The sequence below is a fragment of the Macrobrachium rosenbergii genome, chromosome 9, assembly GCF_040412425.1.
Source record: "Macrobrachium rosenbergii isolate ZJJX-2024 chromosome 9, ASM4041242v1, whole genome shotgun sequence".
NCBI lineage: Eukaryota > Metazoa > Arthropoda > Malacostraca > Decapoda > Palaemonidae > Macrobrachium > Macrobrachium rosenbergii.
The window spans coordinates 42840562-42858472 of NC_089749.1; the positions used below are offsets into that span (position 1 = coordinate 42840562).

The 17911-nt window shown below is 35.0% G+C and overlaps 1 pseudogene; it reads left to right on the forward strand.

The window, feature by feature from the left end:
• Window positions 1–719: 719 nt before the first annotated feature.
• Window positions 720–17911, forward strand: part of LOC136841736 (uncharacterized) — a 42750-nt pseudogene continuing 25558 nt past the window's right edge.

Consider the following 17911-nt stretch of genomic DNA (forward strand, 5'->3'; position numbering starts at 1 on the left):
TTGATAAGCGTCAAACTGCCTTTCATATCTTGCTTATCTTTCCAATATCTACTGGTTGGCGCATCAGAGCCTCTCACACTGCCTTGCAAAAGGATAGACTTTAGTGGGAATTTACGTACGCTGCCTTTCATTTAAAATGTGTTGCATGCATCCATGTTTTTTTTTTATAAATAAACACTTATGTACAGTACATATTCACTGAATAAGCGCACACAAACATTCACACACACATGCACGCGCGCGTACACTAACACACACACACACACATATATATATATATATATATATATATATATATATATATATATATATATATATATATATATATAATGTGTGTACGTATGTATTAAATCGATAATTAATGTAGAAAAACGAAAAATATCTAAATTGTTCCTATTTAAGAACAAACAGGATTTTCACCTTATTACCAGGGTAAACCATTTTCTCTCTCTCTCTCTACTGAAAATAGTATCAGAACTTGCTTGCAGTGATTGCACCATCTTTAACAACAACTCACTTCTTTGTGCATGAAAGTTTGCAACAAACGAATGACCATTATAGCTAATAAAAGATAAAGGCTTGATCATACAGCTGTTGTAGGACTGCAGAAACTTAACTACAAAAAGAAGACAAAAATGAGTGAGAAACATTATACGTCTGGCAGGAACTGAAGGGACTGACGGAGTTGCACGGCAACGGCACCAACTGCAACTGGACGTGGCTAGAGAATCGACGAGTTCTAAAGGCCGTTGCGTAGTCGGTCTTGGGATCTAGGAAAGATTTGCCAGTGCTCAAAAAGCAAATGGGGTTTATTGTCTGTCCGCCGTCTTGTGCTTGTAAGTGCTGAACACAGGCAGAAAAATCTGTGTTCCTCGTGCATTCATGATTGTTTGCAGTAAGAGTGTTAATTTCGCTGAGCATCGGTGCATAGCGTCCTAATAAGTGCTAATAAGGACCTCGAGACGCAAGAAAACCTTGAAAACCATTCATGTCCTACTACCGTACACAGCGTTACATGTGAGGTTAGTGGAGATGGTAATTTTTACATTTCCGTAAAGCGTATTGGCCTTGCGCAGTGTTTAGACTTTGAGCATTCTTTTGGGGTTGCCTATCTCTTTTATTTTTCAGAATGCCCATACGTGTTAAAAGTTTTCAGACAACTGTTGAGTCATGCAAAAAAAAAAAAGTCTCAGTAATACATGCGCGGAACAGCCCATCTCAGCTACGTGTGTGAAAGCTCAGACAACGCTAGCAAAGTATATATTGTTAGAAATAAGTTAAAACTACGAGTGATGTAGACTGAGAATTGATATTTGTGTTCTCATGAGGGGACCGTATCATGAGTAGTTATTTCCTCCCCCACACCAAGGCCGGACCTACCTCTCTAGGATTAAATGATCTGAATGATCAACCCTCCAGTATATTGATATTAAAACTGTAGATCAAAAGTACACGAAGATAAATAAAGGCGAAATGTTGACAAAGTATGATTAATTGCCCTCCGTTCGGACAAGCGATAGCATGGTTGCGACCAAGGTCGTTGAAATATATTCAGAGTATATTTGAACGACCTTGAGTTGGGGAGGGCTTTCGGAAATGGCGCTCTGAGTCAACAGCTTATCAAACATTGTGTTATGATAAGATTGAGCAGACCCTGTTTCTGTCGTTAAAGTAGAATAATCTCTCTTTCTTACTTCTTACGAACCAATGAAAACCCGTTTTTGTAATTCCCTCTTACTTACGTGATGATTTGAAAGTATGTGCTAAAACCGATTATTATTTATATAAAAGCATGCACTGCACACATAATTATATTCACAATGCATACCAAGTACCTGGTTATTACACAACTAATCACAAAATTCAAAAATATACCTCACTTCAGCCAGATACCTGAACTCTCATAACAAAAGAATTACGACTGAGTACTCTAAATGTAACAGTGTTCCCTTAAAAAGCTTATTAATCATGTGAAAAATCAAACTAAGTTTATCAAGATTAGTGTGAGGTATCCACTACTAAACACGAAATATACTAGAGTAAAAGGGCATCACTCCATCAAAAAACTTTAACTGTTTCCCTGGTCTTAATTCACTTCAGCAAAACTAAAGGAACAAAACATGTTTATCACTTTGCCTTATGCACACAATTAATCCTATTCACTGGTGGTCAATAAATGAAACACTTTTTTTTTATTTTAAATACAAAAATTTATTTTTAAATTCAGAATTTATAATTAGAGTTCACAATCTGAAAAATTTACTATTACTTGAAAACAACACAAAATTTAATTAATTCTTGAATTAAATTATTAAACAAAAATAAATCATAAAAACTTTAATTTATCAAGAATTTAAATTATCAATCAAAATTTAAATTATCAAGAATTATTCAAGATTTGAAAAGAAAACCTTAATAAGTGAAAATTAAATCAAGTATTCAATGTTAAATTATCAAGAAATATTTAAAATGCTCAGTAAATAAATGTTAAATCACCATCATATTTTATGTGAAAAATAAAGAGATTGTAAAAACAAGAACACACAAAAATCCACAAAAGATCTATCAATAATAATTTCACTTGTGTAAAAATTTTCCTAACACACCTTATTATACCATGGTAACAATAAGTAAAATTCACTTTACCTTACACAGCTTGTGAAAACCTTTGTAAAATCACAGGATATTCAGCTGATCTTGATTCACAAAACACACTTTTTTATCAGGTGCCGTTACAAGTTAAATAATTTTACTAAATTCAGATCTCAAAAGCTATATTGAAAACCAGCGACCACAAATATTCTCCGTTAATATTTCTCTCTTTTGATGAAATACAGAGAGAGAGAGAGAGAGAGAGAGAGAGAGAGAGAGAGAGAGAGAGAGAGAGAGAGAACCAAACTGGTCGGTCTCGAAAATCAGAAGCAATGTGAATTAATCTGAGGATTCCAGTATGAAATTCAACAGTCATATGACGTCATTAAGGCATTTTGGGGATGAGATACGAAAGCAACACGTTTTGAACGCAATCGGAACAATACGTGATGTAATCGATCATGAGGTCTTACTCTCAAAATTGCATACGTGATCAGAGCCATGAAATCTTAAATATGATCAAACAGATGGCAATTGTTATTCCTGACCTATCATCGCGTGAACTAAAACAAAGCAAAAAACCCACAACAACACGCTCCTCTCACCTGAACTGATGACAGTTGAGGTGAAACAGACCTTCACTAAGACACACGTGTTCCTCATATAGTACGTTTTTATCAGGAAAGAATTGTTAATTCTAAATATTATGTTATTAAGTCATCTGAAGCATTAATTCTTAATCACTAAGTCTTTGGAGATCTGATACCACTACATACGATATTTCAACAATCATTATCATTACATATAGTGCATGATAAATGAAAGAGTAAATATATCAGAATTATAGGAGGATATATATATATATATATATATATATATATATATATATATATATATATATATATATATATATATATATATATTACATGAAATCAGGCTATTCCTCAGCAAAATAGCAAGAAAGGCACTAAAACAGACAACATTGGTACATGGTTTTCCTTTATTCAGGGCGGCCTACGTTTCCGAGATTTCTCATCCTCAAGGCTAAAAATACAAAGTAAAATATACAAATACAGCAAGAAGATTTAGGATATATGTACAAATAAAATATGATAAAGTAAAACATCAGTAAAAAGGGTAAACCTAAAATAAAATTGTTAAAAAAAAAAAAAAAAGAGAAAGAAATAGAAAATTTTTAACTAACAGACCTTATTCCTCTAAAGTTCAGTTGCTGTATGAAAAACAATAAACATAAAGGTGGGGTGTGGTTTAAGCTATATACAGGGGCGTGGACGAGGAATGATTGTTCAAAAGGGAACAAGCTTTTGATCGCTAACGATTCAAAGAATAGGGAGGTGGTGTTCGTGTTGACTAGTTAGTATAATCTTAAAATCATTATAGTTTATTTTACTTTTGCATAGTTTTGTATGTGGTTTCTAATATTGGATGTTTGGGATTAGACAAGGTTATGCCCAGTGGAAAGCTAACGCCAATTTTTTGCGTCATCTGACCTTAAGAAGTTAGTCGGCGTGTGTTTCCTACGTATGTCTGACAATGGCATTGACAGCAAGTAAATAAATAAACAACACCGGACTGCATTAAAGGGCAGTTTTTCTTTGTGACGAAACATACTGCCAATAGTTCTTGGGTTCTTAAATATGAGCTTCACGTCAACTGCAGGAAAATAATTCGTTAAAATCCTTTTTTAGATTGGGTAGGAAACAAGGTGTCAAAACTTTTAGACGGAAAACTTATATAATATTTTAATTTAATTTTGTGCACCAAGTGTGTGGTAGCAGGAGGGTAAAAGGACTTATCCAATGCTCTCTTAACATACTTTAAAAATAAATTGGATGGGTGGCAGCAGTTGGATTTAAAATAATCATAAAGAAAACCTATTTCCTTGTGAAAAGATGCCAGTCGGATGTAAGTGTTATGGCCCTGTGGAGGAAGTGGAAAGAATTCAATTTAAAATTATAAAAGCACGAACTGTAAAATTCTGCCCAAGACCAGTAAAGGTTTTCTTGCGGAACACACCAGTATGCAAATCTTTTTTCTTCACGGATGACGATGGTGTCTAAAAAGGATAATTGGTTATTATTTTCTAATTAAATGTAAATTTAATGTTATTATGTGATAATTAGCATACTGAAAAAACTGGTCACAGTGGTGACGTTCTTTAAAAGGACAAAAGTGTCGTCAACATAACGGCGATAAAATAACGGCTTGAAAACAGAGGGAATCTTGAGATCCAGCAGCTCTCTCTCAATTTGTGCATAAAAATATCAGCAAAAATACCCAGGTTAATGGATTACCCATTCATACACCTTCCACTTGCATGTAAACTTCATCATTAAACACAAAGGCCGTGTCCCGCACCGCCAACTCCAATAGCTCTTTAAAATCTAAGCGATTATATTTTGGATACTATTTTTAATGATCAGGACAATGTGTACCACGGTTTTAACCGCTTAGATTTTAAAGAGCTATTGGAGTTGGCGGTGTCAGGGACACGGCCTTTGTGTTTAATGATGAAGTTTACATGCAAGTGGAAGGTATAGGAATGGGTAATCCATTGCTGCATTTTTGCTGATATTTTATGCACAAATTCGAGAGAGAGCTGCTGACAGCCTGTCCCTCTGTTTTCAGCCTTTATTTTATCGCCGTTATGTTGACGACAATTTTGTCTTTTAAAGAACGTCACCACTGTGACCAGTTTTTGCAGTATGCTAATTCGCTACATAATAACATTAAATTTACTTTATGAATTAGAAAATAATAACCAATTATCCTTTTTTAGACACCATCGTCATCCGTGAAGAAAAGAGATTTCATACTGGTGTGTTCTGCAAGAAAACTCCTACTGGTCTTGGGCAGAAATTTTTTACAGTTCAGATTTTTATAATTTTAAATTGAAATTACTGTCCACTCTCCTCCACAGGGCCATAACACTTTACATCCGACTGGCATCTTTTTCACAAGGAAATAGGTTTTTTTTATGATTATTTTTAAATCCAACTGCTACCCATCCAATTTATTTTTAAAGTATGTTAAGAGAGCATTGATAAGTCCTTTCACCCTCCTGCTACCACACACTTGGCACATAAATTAACATATTATATAAGTTTTGTTCACGCATGACACCTCTTTCCTACCCAATCTAAAAAGGATTTTAACGAATTATTTTCCTGCAGTTGACGTGAAGCTCATATTTAAGAACCCAAGAACTATTGGCAGTATGTTTCGTCACAAAGAAAAACTGCCCCCTTTAATGCAGTCCGGTGTTGTTTATTTATTTACTTTGTCAATGCCATTGTCAGACATACGTGGGAAACACACGCCGACTGCTTAAGGTCAGATGACGCACATATTGGCGTTAGCTTTCGCACTGGGTACAAGTTGTCTAATCCCGAAACATCCAATATTAGAAACCACATAAAACTATGCAAAAGTAAAATAAACTATAATGATTTTAAGATTATACTAACTAGTCAACACGAACACCACCTCCTATTCTTGAATCGTTAAACGATCAAACAAGCTTGTTCCCTCTTTGAACAATCATTCCTCGTCCATTACCCCCTGTATTTAGCTTAAACCACACCCCACCTTATGTTTATTGTTTTTCATACAGCAACTGAACTTCGAGGAATAAGGTCTGTTAGTTAAAAATATTTTATTTCTTTCTTTTTTTTTTTTTTTTAATTTTATTTTAGGTTTACCCTTTTTACTGATGTTTTACTTTATCATATTTTATTTGTACATATATCCTAAATTTTCTTGCTGTATTTGTATATTTTACTTTGTATTTTAGCCTTGAGGATGAGACAAGGATCTCGAAACGTAGGCCGCCCTGAATAAAGGAAAAACCATGTACCAAGCTGTCTGCTTTAGTGCCTTCTTGTCTATATATATATATATATATATATATATATATATATATATATATATATATATATATATATATATATATATATATATTACAAGGCAGCATCATGAATATATATATATATATATATATATATATATATATATTATATATATATATATACATATATGTGTGCATATATGCATATGTATACATATATATATATATATACATGACTTACATGACTATGAAATATTTTCTGTTAAAACAGAATTCCATCTAATAGAAGGAGCCCATAAAAACGCCAAAAGGTAGAAAGTTATTGCTATACTTCAGAGCCCAAACTGTCTCCCTCTACTGGCAAGTATATGAATGAGGTAAGGAATACACACAGGAGGATTTATACCAAGAAATCCAGAGGTCACCCGTGACGTCACTCCAGTTGATGGCTTCTTAATCTTCTTAATTGCTGGTTGGAGGAAGATTTTGTCTATAATATCTGAATCCCATGATCCTTTTGATAGATTCATCGTATTTCTTTGTTTAATCAGGGCTGATTCCATCATCTGGCCTTTGAACCAACAATTGCTGCTATAAATTAAACGAGTCGCATTCCAGTTTATCCTGTGTTATGGTTATTTATGTGGTTAAAAATAGCTGAGCTCTGTTGGCCATATTGTACAGATTTACTGATCTTTTATATTGTGTTAATCTCTAGGGGAGTGATTTACCAGTAAAACCGGCAAGGTATTTCATATACCCGTGTCTTTGGGGACTGCCTTTGTTGGACGTTAATCAGGGATTTGGCTAAGGTATTTGGGTAGGTAAAAGCTACAGGGTTAGAATTTCCAAGAGTCTGTGTCAACGTCTTAATCCTGTCTAGGTGTGGGATTTTAATTTTATTGTTTGGCGTCTCTCTAGTCTTGTTTTGTGGGGGACGGTAGAATATTGTGTTAGCTTTATGGATTGCTTTCTGAATTATATAGCCAGGGTATTTCAAGAGACATCTACCTATGGATTAGTTCAAATTCCTTTTCAAGGAAATCTGGGGAGCAAACCCATAAGGCTCTTAAGAATAATCTGCTGGCTACGCCGATCTTGATAGATCTGTCATGATAAATAAAATGGTGTATGTATGTAAATGAAAAAGTTGGTTTTCTGTAGACGGTATATTTGTATTCTGTCGTGTCTTTAATTATTAAAACATCAAGAAAAGGAATTTTGTTGTCTTATTCCCACTCAACTTTGAATTTGATGCTGGGCACTAATGCATTTAGCTTTGAAAGAAGTTCGTTAAAATAGCCCCCACTTGTCATCCCAAAATGTTAGGATATCATCTACATATCGCATCCACAGCATGTCTTTAGGTTATTGCATTTATTAGAAGATTGCTGGGCCTTGAACCAGCCTGACTACCTCATCTCTTGAAAAAGGGTCACAGTTAGGACCTGAAAGTGCTCGAGATCAAAGTAATATGTAAATATTTACCTGTAAACAAGTTATACACAAGAATCTTGTGGGTTTCTCTTTCCATTGCATTTATTATTACAGTTTCAAAATATTCCATGTATAGGCTGGCTAAAACAGGACTTGAAGGTCTGCCCATGCTGCACCCGAATTTTTGTTTACAGAATGACTCCTCAAAAGAAAAGACGTTGTTTGATGCAATAATAAAGCTAACTGAATTATGTGTATAAAACAACGTCTTTTCTTTCAGGGAGTCATTCTATAAACAAAAATTCGGGTGCAGCATGGGCAGACCCTTAAGTCCTGTTTTAGCCAACCTATGCATGGAATATTTTGAAACTAATAATAAATGCAATAAAACCTAAAGACATGCTGTGGATGCGATATGTAGATGATATCCTAACATCTTGGGATGACAGGTGGGACAATTTTAACGAATTTCTCTCAAAACTAAATGCATTAGTGTCCAGCATCAAATTCAAAGTTGAGTGGGAAAAAGACAACAAAATTCCTTTTCTTGATGTTTTAATAATTAGAGACACGACAGAATACAAATTTACCGTATACAGAAAACCAACTTTTTCACTTACATACATACACTATTTTAGTTATCATGACAGATCTATCAAGATCGGCGTTGCCAGCAATTTATTCTTAAGAGCCTTACGGATTTCCTCCCTGGGTTTCCTTGAAAAGGAATTTGAACTAATCCATTGGCAGCTGTCATCTTTGAAATACCCTGACCATATAATTCAGAAAGCGATCCATAAAGCTAACATAATATTCTATCGTCCCCCGAAAAACAAGACTAAAGAGACTCCCAACAATAAAATTAAAATCCCACACCTAGACAGGATTAAGACGTTGACACAGACTCTTGGAAATTCTAATCCTTTTGATTTTACCTAACCAAATACCATAGCTAAATCCCTGATTAACGTCCAACAAAAGCCAGTCCCCAAAGACAAAGGGGGTATATGAAAAACCTTGCCTCGAATGTGACAAATCGTATATCGGTTGTACAGGTAAATCACTCCCCCAGGGATTAATACAACATAAAAGGTCAGTACGGTATGGCCAACAGAGCTCAGCTATTTTAAGCATATAAATAACCATAACCACAGGGTAAACTGGAATATGTCTCGTATAATTTATAGCAGCAATCGTTTGTTCAAAAGCCAGATGGTGGAATTAGTACTGATTAAACAAAGAAATACAATGAATCTATCAAAGGGATCATGGGACTCAGATGTTATAGATAAAATCTTCCTCCAACCAGCAATTAAGAAGATTAAGAAGCCATCAGCTGGAGTGACGTAACGGGTGACCTCCGGATTTCTTGGTATAAATACCTCCTGTCTGTATTCCTTACTTCATTCATATACTCGTACTTGCCAGCAGAGGGAGACAATTTGGTCTCTGAAATATAGCAATAACTTTCTATCTTTTGGTGTTTTTATGGGCTCCTACTATTAGGTATATACAATATATATATATATATATATATATATATATATATATATATATATATATATATATATATATATATATATATATATATATATATAGAAGGACAGGGTGACAAGGAGATAGCCGGTCATCAAAAGGTGATACATTTATTGCCGACGCGTTTCGTAACAACATAGTTACATCATCAAGGCTAAAAGAGAAAACAACACAAATTAAAAACACATGGAATATAACTTTGACTTTAAGAGTCTCAACAAATTATACAAAACTTACATTAAAACAAAACAAGATTTAAAAAGCACCTGCTAGACTAAAGGCTGCAGGCTGAATGATTCGGAAAGGAGGGAGAAGCAGCGAAGAAAAACGGCTCAAGCCAGAAACATCTGTATAGAGGTGGTGTGATTGTTCAACTTGGGAACTAACTGCTTAATAAATAATGACTCTAAGATAAGCAGTTCGTGTAAACGGCTTGTTTGGCCCAAGACAGAGAAGTCAGAATGGTTAATGCTGGTGTTACAAATTTTTGTGTGATTTCTGATATTAGAAAATTCGGGAATGGACAATCTGCTGCCAGTACGATGGCTGACACCATTATGTGAATCAGCTCTGACCTTGAGCAATCGCTTAGTCGAACCTACGTAAGTCCCCAAATTACATCTGGGGCAAGTATATTTATATACGACTGAGGATTGCAATAAAGGCAGTGTCCAGCACTGCTAACTGCAACAATTTCTTAAAATAGCAGCAATCATAGTTAAAATAAGTATCACTGGGTTCAATAAAAATCGAGGTTATTTTAGATAAAATTTTTATTGAACCCAGTGATACTTATTTTAACTATGATCGTTGCTATTTTAAGAAATTGTTGCAGTTAGCAGTGCTGGACACTGCCTTTATTTTTAGTGATTGTTTGTACAAACAGGTTGACGGTATGGCAATGGGATCACCCCTCGGTCCCACGTTTTCCAATATCTTTATGTGCTCCCTGGAGGAGGACATGTTGGAAAATTGCCCCTGAGGTTTTATCCTCTTGTGTATAAACGGTTTGTTGATGACACCTTTGTTCTCTTTAAATCAGCTTTCCATGCTGACCAGTTCCTCTCGTATATTAATGAATTACATCCGAATATCAAGTTTACATTAGAGATAGAGGAAAACGATCGATTGCCATTTTTGGATGTTTTGGTGTTTCGACATGGTAATAGTTTTAACACTTCCGTTTTTAGGAAAAAGACTTTCTCAGGTCTGGGTTCAAACTTTTATGGTGCTCGTTTTTCTCATTTTAAACTCAATTCAATTTTTACCTTGCTTCATCGGGCTTACACTCTAACCTCTTCCTGGGATTCATATCATAAAGAAATTTTGTTCTTGTGTAAATATTTTACCGATAACTGGTTTCCCTCACATGTTTTCTTCAGACATTGCAAGATTTTTCTAAATAAGAAACTATCAGACTCCCCTTCCATAAGCACTGTTCCACGAAAGAAACTGTATGCCAGTATTCCATACATCCAAGATGACAAATTTAGAAGGAATCTCAAGTCTGCAATTGAAAAACACTTTAATATGTTGCAAGTTATTTTAATTCCAAAAAATCCCCTTACAATAGGATCACTTTTTAAATTTAAAGACAAAATCTGCCCATTATTGCAATCCTCAGTCGTATATAAATATACTTGCCCAGATGTAATTTGGGGACTTACGTAGGTTCGACTAAGCGATTGCTCAAGGTCAGAGCTGATTCACATAATGGTGTCAGCCATCGTACTGGCAGCAGATTGTCCATTCCCGAATTTTCTAATATCAGAAATCACACAAAAATTTGTAACACCAGCATTAACTATTCTGACTTCTCTGTCTTGGGCCAAACAAACCGTTTACACGAACTGCTTATCTTAGAGTCATTATTTATTAAGCAGTTAGTTCCCAAGTTGAACAATCACACCACCTCTATACAGATGTTTCTGGCTTGAGCCGTTTTTCTTCGCTGCTTCTCCCTCCTTTCCGAATCATTCAGCCTGCAGCCTTTAGTCTAGCAGGTGCTTTTTAAATCTTGTTTTGTTTTAATGTAAGTTTTGTATAATTTGTTGAGACTCTTAAAGTCAAAGTTATATTCCATGTGTTTTTAATTTGTGTTGTTTTCTCTTTTAGCCTTGATGATGTAACTATGTTGTTACGAAACGCGTCGGCAATAAATGTATCACCTTTTGATGACCGGCTATCTCCTTGTCACCCTGTCCTTCTATGTGCTGTGGCCTGCTTGCGCCAACGTATTCTGTCTTATATATATATATATATATATATATATATATATATATATATATATATATATATATATATATATATATATATATATATATACATACATACATACACATAAGTCCTTCTCGAGGGCTTGCCATTTGCCAATATGTCCTGAAGTCCTTAGCTGCCGTAGGCAGCATGATCCAGGCCCAACTGATATCTTTTCTTAGCAGTGGGGGAAAAGGGTCCTCCCCCAAATAACCCCCAAAAAGTTCGTTGAGATTCGGCGTTACCTTTTCCTGGCTCCGATTGGCTGATAGGCCTAAGGAGAAGTGCCGGAGCCAATCACGTCCAGGAGAGAAAGAATCGGGGCTTGTGAGAAACTAGAGGAACTGAGGAGAAAGCCAAAAGCGTCCCCTTGAATGACGTCAGCTACGTTTCGTTCAGGGGAAGGGAAGACATGCATCCCATTGCTGCCCTCTGCCGGTTTCCCCCTCAGCCTCCAACTTGCATTTACTGTAGATTTCAGTTCATTTTTACGTGGGCCCTTTTGTAAGTTTCTCTAGAATATAGCAACTGTGTTAATTTAAACTAGAGCGTTTGATTTATGCATGACCCACAGTAAGATTAGAATCGTGGCCTGGTCGGGGTCATACATATATATATGTATATATAATTTACATGTATATACATATGTATACACACACACACACATATATATATATATATATATATATATATATATATATATATATATATATACATATACACACAGACACAAACACACACATATATATATATATATATATATATATATATATATATAAATAATCAACACACAATCACGTGTGGAACAGAAATAAATTTCTGACTCACAATCACGTGTGGATCAGAAATAAAGGTCTGATATATATATATATATATATATATATATATATATATATATATATATATATATATATATATATATATATATATATATATATATATATATATATATCTTCTTCTTCTTTCGACCTGTTCAGTCCCACTGTATAGCAGGGTCGGCCACTTGAGTCAACTTTCTCCATCTATTTCTATTCTTTGCATCTTCTTCCCCCAGTCCCGCTCACATCCATCCATCCATCTGATCCGCTGACGCTCCACACTCCTCCTCCCCATCACTGGTATGTTCTTAGCTCTCTTTGATTGGTTTCTCCTCCTCTCTTCTTATTACACGGCCATAGTATCTCAGACAAGCTTCCCTAGCCTTTGCCTTAACGTTACATATACCACACATTCTTCTTATATCTTGACTCTCCCTCCTTTCCAGTAGTGATATTCCAGCAATCCATCTCGCCATCCTCATCTCGGTTCTTTCCAACAGTCCCTCCTCTTTCCTCTTAAGCGCCCAAGTTTCTGCCCCATACGATAGTATGGGCCTGAGAAGTGTCTTATAAATTTTCATTTTGAACCTTAATGGCATTTTCTTTTCTAAAACAACTCCAGTTACTTCCCTCCATTTTTCCCATGCTTCTTTCACTCTTTGTTTCAATGCTTTCTCAGTACTTCCCTCCTCCGCTATTGTTGATCCCAATTAGTTAAACTCACCGTTCTGTTTTAGCACTGTACCATCTTCCGCTTGAATGTTTACTTCTTCATGTCCTTCTTTACTACTAATCATTAGCTCTGTCTTTCTAATGTTCACTTTCAATCCTTTCTTTTCTAGAGCTCCTTTCCATGCTAAAAGCCTTTCTTGAAGTTCTTCTTCTGTGTCTGCTATAATGACTAAATCATCAGCAAACATCAGTTCCCACAGTTCTTCGTTGTTCTTTAATTCTGATGTCAAAGTATCTATAACGACAAGGAACAAGAATGGACTCAGTGCTGATCCATGATGGAGGCCAACCTCCACAGGGAAGGACTCAGTCTCCCCATATTTTGTCTGCACACTGGTTTTTGCCCCCTTATACATCATCTTCACTAACCTTACCAACTTCCCTGGTACTCCTCTCTTTCTCAAACACCAATAAACTACTCTTCTTGGTACCCTGTCATATGCCTTTTCAAGATCCACAAAACACATGTAAACTTTCCTGTTTCCTTCTAAATATTTCTCTTGGGCTTGTCTTACTATAAAAATAGCATCCACTGTGCTCTTTCCTTTCATAAACCCAAACTGCTGCTCATGTATACCTATTACCTCTCTCAACCTCCCTTCTACTATTCCTTCTAGTATCTTGAATACATGCTCCAAAAGTTTTATTCCTCTGTAGTTTCCATAGTTTAACACGTCTCCTTTTTGTTTATACATTTGAATCATGCAACTATCATTCCAGTCCTTTGGAATTTCCTCTATATCCCAGATCTTTTCCAATAGTGTGTGCACCCACTCTTTGCCTAGATTTCCCAATGCTTTAATCATTTCTATTGTTATCTCTGACTTTCCTGCAGCTTTATTTACTATTCCTTTCTTTATAGCATTCTCGACTTCATTCACTCTGATGTTTGCTATTGGTCCTATTGGAGGAACATTTTCCAGTTCTTCACACTCATTCTCAGTGTTTAATAGTTGTGGAAAATATTCTCTCCATATATATATTATTACACACACACACACACACACACACACATATATATATATATATATATATATATATATATATATATATATATATATATACATAGAAATCATCAACACACAATCACGTGTGGAACAGAAACGGGGACAGGTCTCTCAGGTGGAAAGCAAGGGCCCAGTGGTAACGCCCTTGCTTTCCACCTGAGAGACCTGGGTTCGATCCCCGACGTGAGTCAGAAATATATATATATATATATATATATATATATATATATATATATATATATGTATATATATATATATATATATATATATATATATATATATATATATATATATATATATATATATATATCCATATGGAGGTGGATGGACAATGTTTACTGGGGATTGAGTTGCTGGTGATGTGCCATCATTGTAGGTGTATGAAGCACCTAATATCTTGAAGGTTTTCCACACAGAGGTTTCATCCATGTCTCAGCAATGTTTATGTGGCTAATGTTATTATTTTACCTGAGTCACACCATGTTAGCAGAATAGCGTTTTGCTTATATATATATATATATATATATATATATATATATATATATATATATATATATATATATATATATATATATATTACTGTATATATATTGTAAGGTTTAGAGATTTTTTTAGAACTATCGTTCACAGATTGTTCCCTTGTTGTGGGTGTTGTCTCCTTACCTGGTGGTGTTTTTTTTTTTGTTTTTTGCATGTATGAAGTTGATGTCTGTCGCCTTTGTGTTAATAGCGGCAGTCAAGTTTGGGATAACAGAGAGTCAGGTCCTCGTCAGTACAGCAGCTTAGCAATGATCCTACCGTAATCATCTGAGTTTTGACTTTTTCCTTGAGAGCATGGCAGCATGGTAACTTTGTTAAGCAGCAGGCATTGGCTGCCTGTTGACTTCAGCAGCTTGATGATTCTACTGCAATCACCAGGGTGATGGCCTTTTGGTCAGCAGTGTCTGTCTTGACGTTTCTACAGAGATCGTCTGTTTTTGTTTGTGATGATTCTAACGTAATCACCTAGGTGATGACCTTGTGGACAGCGGTGTCTGTCTTGACGTTTCTACAGAGATCGTCTGTTTTTATGTGTGATGCTGCTTGGAGTTATTTATACCCTGTTAGTATTTATTTGAATTGATCATTGTTTGTGATTATTGTTGAAGCCATGTGTTTGCTGACTGGGTGTCATTGTTATTTACTATTATGGTGTGTGTTACGTGATTTGGTGATTATTGTTTGCTGCTTGTTTATTGCTTCTGCGCTAAGCTTGGTTATTGTTTTATGCTGTCGAGAGATGAAGCTCAAGTGTTTATAGATTTGTATAATCCTGTTTACAGCAGTTAAACTAACGTTTTGTGTATGTGCATTGTTATTTAACTTTGAAGTTAGTATGTCATAAAGTAACTTTGGTTTAGTTACATCAGTGTTATTTTGATTTTGAACTGACTCCTGTTATGTATTTGGAGATGCGTTTATATTTTGAATTGACTCATTGTGATATTTAAATTAACTGAATCATTTATTATTATTTTGAATGTTTGCCGCTGGTAACTGTATTTCATTGTGGTAATGTTGAGTGTGTTACTTGATTTATTTTGAACCAAACCTGACTCACTTATATGTATATAACTTATTCTAATAAATTAGTTTTACAGTGCTTCAGTGGTTTTGTTACGCTCCTTCCTCAGTGGTTTGTCTTGACTGCTGACAGTCAGTTCAGTCCCATTCTTTTGTTTTGATTTTTGGAACCTGTGGAACCATGGCTGGTTCATTACAATGTATATATGTATATGTATGTGTGTATATATATATATATATATATATATATATATATATATATATATATATATATATATATATATATACATACATAAGCAGAAAGCCATTCTGCTAACATGGGGTGAAGCAAGTAAAATAATAAATTATTCACACAAACATTGCTGAGTCATGGATGAAATCTCTGTGCAGAAAGCCTTCAAAATATTTAGTGCTTCATACAGTAACAATGATGGCACATCAGCAGTGACTCGAATCCCCAGTAAACATTGTGCCTCCACCTCCATCTGGCATGTGCTCTTGCACTTTCTGGACTCTTTTGCTTCCCAGTGCTCATTTCAAGTCATCATTTTAGCAAGTTTTAGGTTCTTCTCTCCTCCTCTCTTCTTGCACCTATGAATGATCCACTCTTCGTGTCGACCCATCAACCTGTATTCCTTTGACAAGACCAAATCATCATTTCACCAAGTAAAACCTTTTTACCCCATTTTTTCCCATGAATCCTGACATTTCTCACTTTAACAGATTTTGTTCAACGACTCATCTAAACTGCTCCAACCCTTTTTCTGTCATTCAGCTGCCACACTCCACTTTCATAAAGGAGCGTTGGTTCAACAATCCCTTCATACATTCCTAACTTGACTTCAAACACACTTTGTGTCAATTTAACTTGCTCCTCTTGCAGACACTTTCAGGCTCTTTCACCAGTTTTTGTGCCTTCTCTTCGTCAACTCTGATCAGCATTGAGTCATCTGCGAACTTTAGTCATTCCACACAACGTTCACGATCCATCTTTTTATACTGTTACCCCATCCGTGATGACATTACAAAACCATTGCGACACAACACATCCTTCTCTTAGACACATTTTTATACCAAACCAGTCATCCTTCCATCTACAGTACATAATGTAACACATGCTTTGTTTTAATCACTGGTATTTTCAGTCACTCGGCTAACTCCTAAATCAAACACATTCAACCCTTCACATGGCCTCTCTACTGACTCTGCCATTAGCTTTTCTTCCGAGGTTCATGTATATCATGCAGCATTTTCCCCTCACCTTAGAGGTTTTCACAAAATTATTTCACAACAAACTCATGATCCACAAACCCTCTTCTTTGTCTAAGCCCACGCTGTTCTTCCCCTATGACTCCTTCTGCAGCTCTTTCACTTTCTCAAAGAACATCCTGCCATGCATCTCTCCTGTTTGCCTTTATAATTCTTACGTTCTTTAATCCCCTTTTACCCTTACATTATATATATATATATATATATATATATATATATATATATATATATATATATATATATATATATATATATATATATATATATATATATATATATATATATATACATTGTAACGACCACCTTCGACTGTTACAGTATTTTATAAAGATCGTAACTAGACCAGGCTCTCGATCACACTTTCCTGATCTGAGCAACAATGGTTTTTTATATAAACACAGAGAGCTGGATCACAGCAGTACAAATGGACAATATGGAATACTCAGAGGGATAAAAATACCAGAAACTAACCAAACACTTTATTACAAAAATAAATCTTGGTAAATGAAACAGTCCCCAAAAAACTGAATATTTAGGTGAGAGGAAAACTCATTAACAGACAATACACAGATACTGCCCTCATTCGCCTAGCTAACTCTAACTCCTCAAGCAGAAGGGAAAGAAATTAGGGAGAGGTAGGAATTAATCTCACACACTAGTACGTAAATAACCTTAGCACAGACAGTAAGAAAAAATAGAATTTACACAATATCCAAAAGCAAATATTTACAGTAATATGTGAAGATTTTCCTTCGTATAAAGATGCTAACATATATACAGTATATATATATATATATATATATATATATATATATATATATATATATATATAT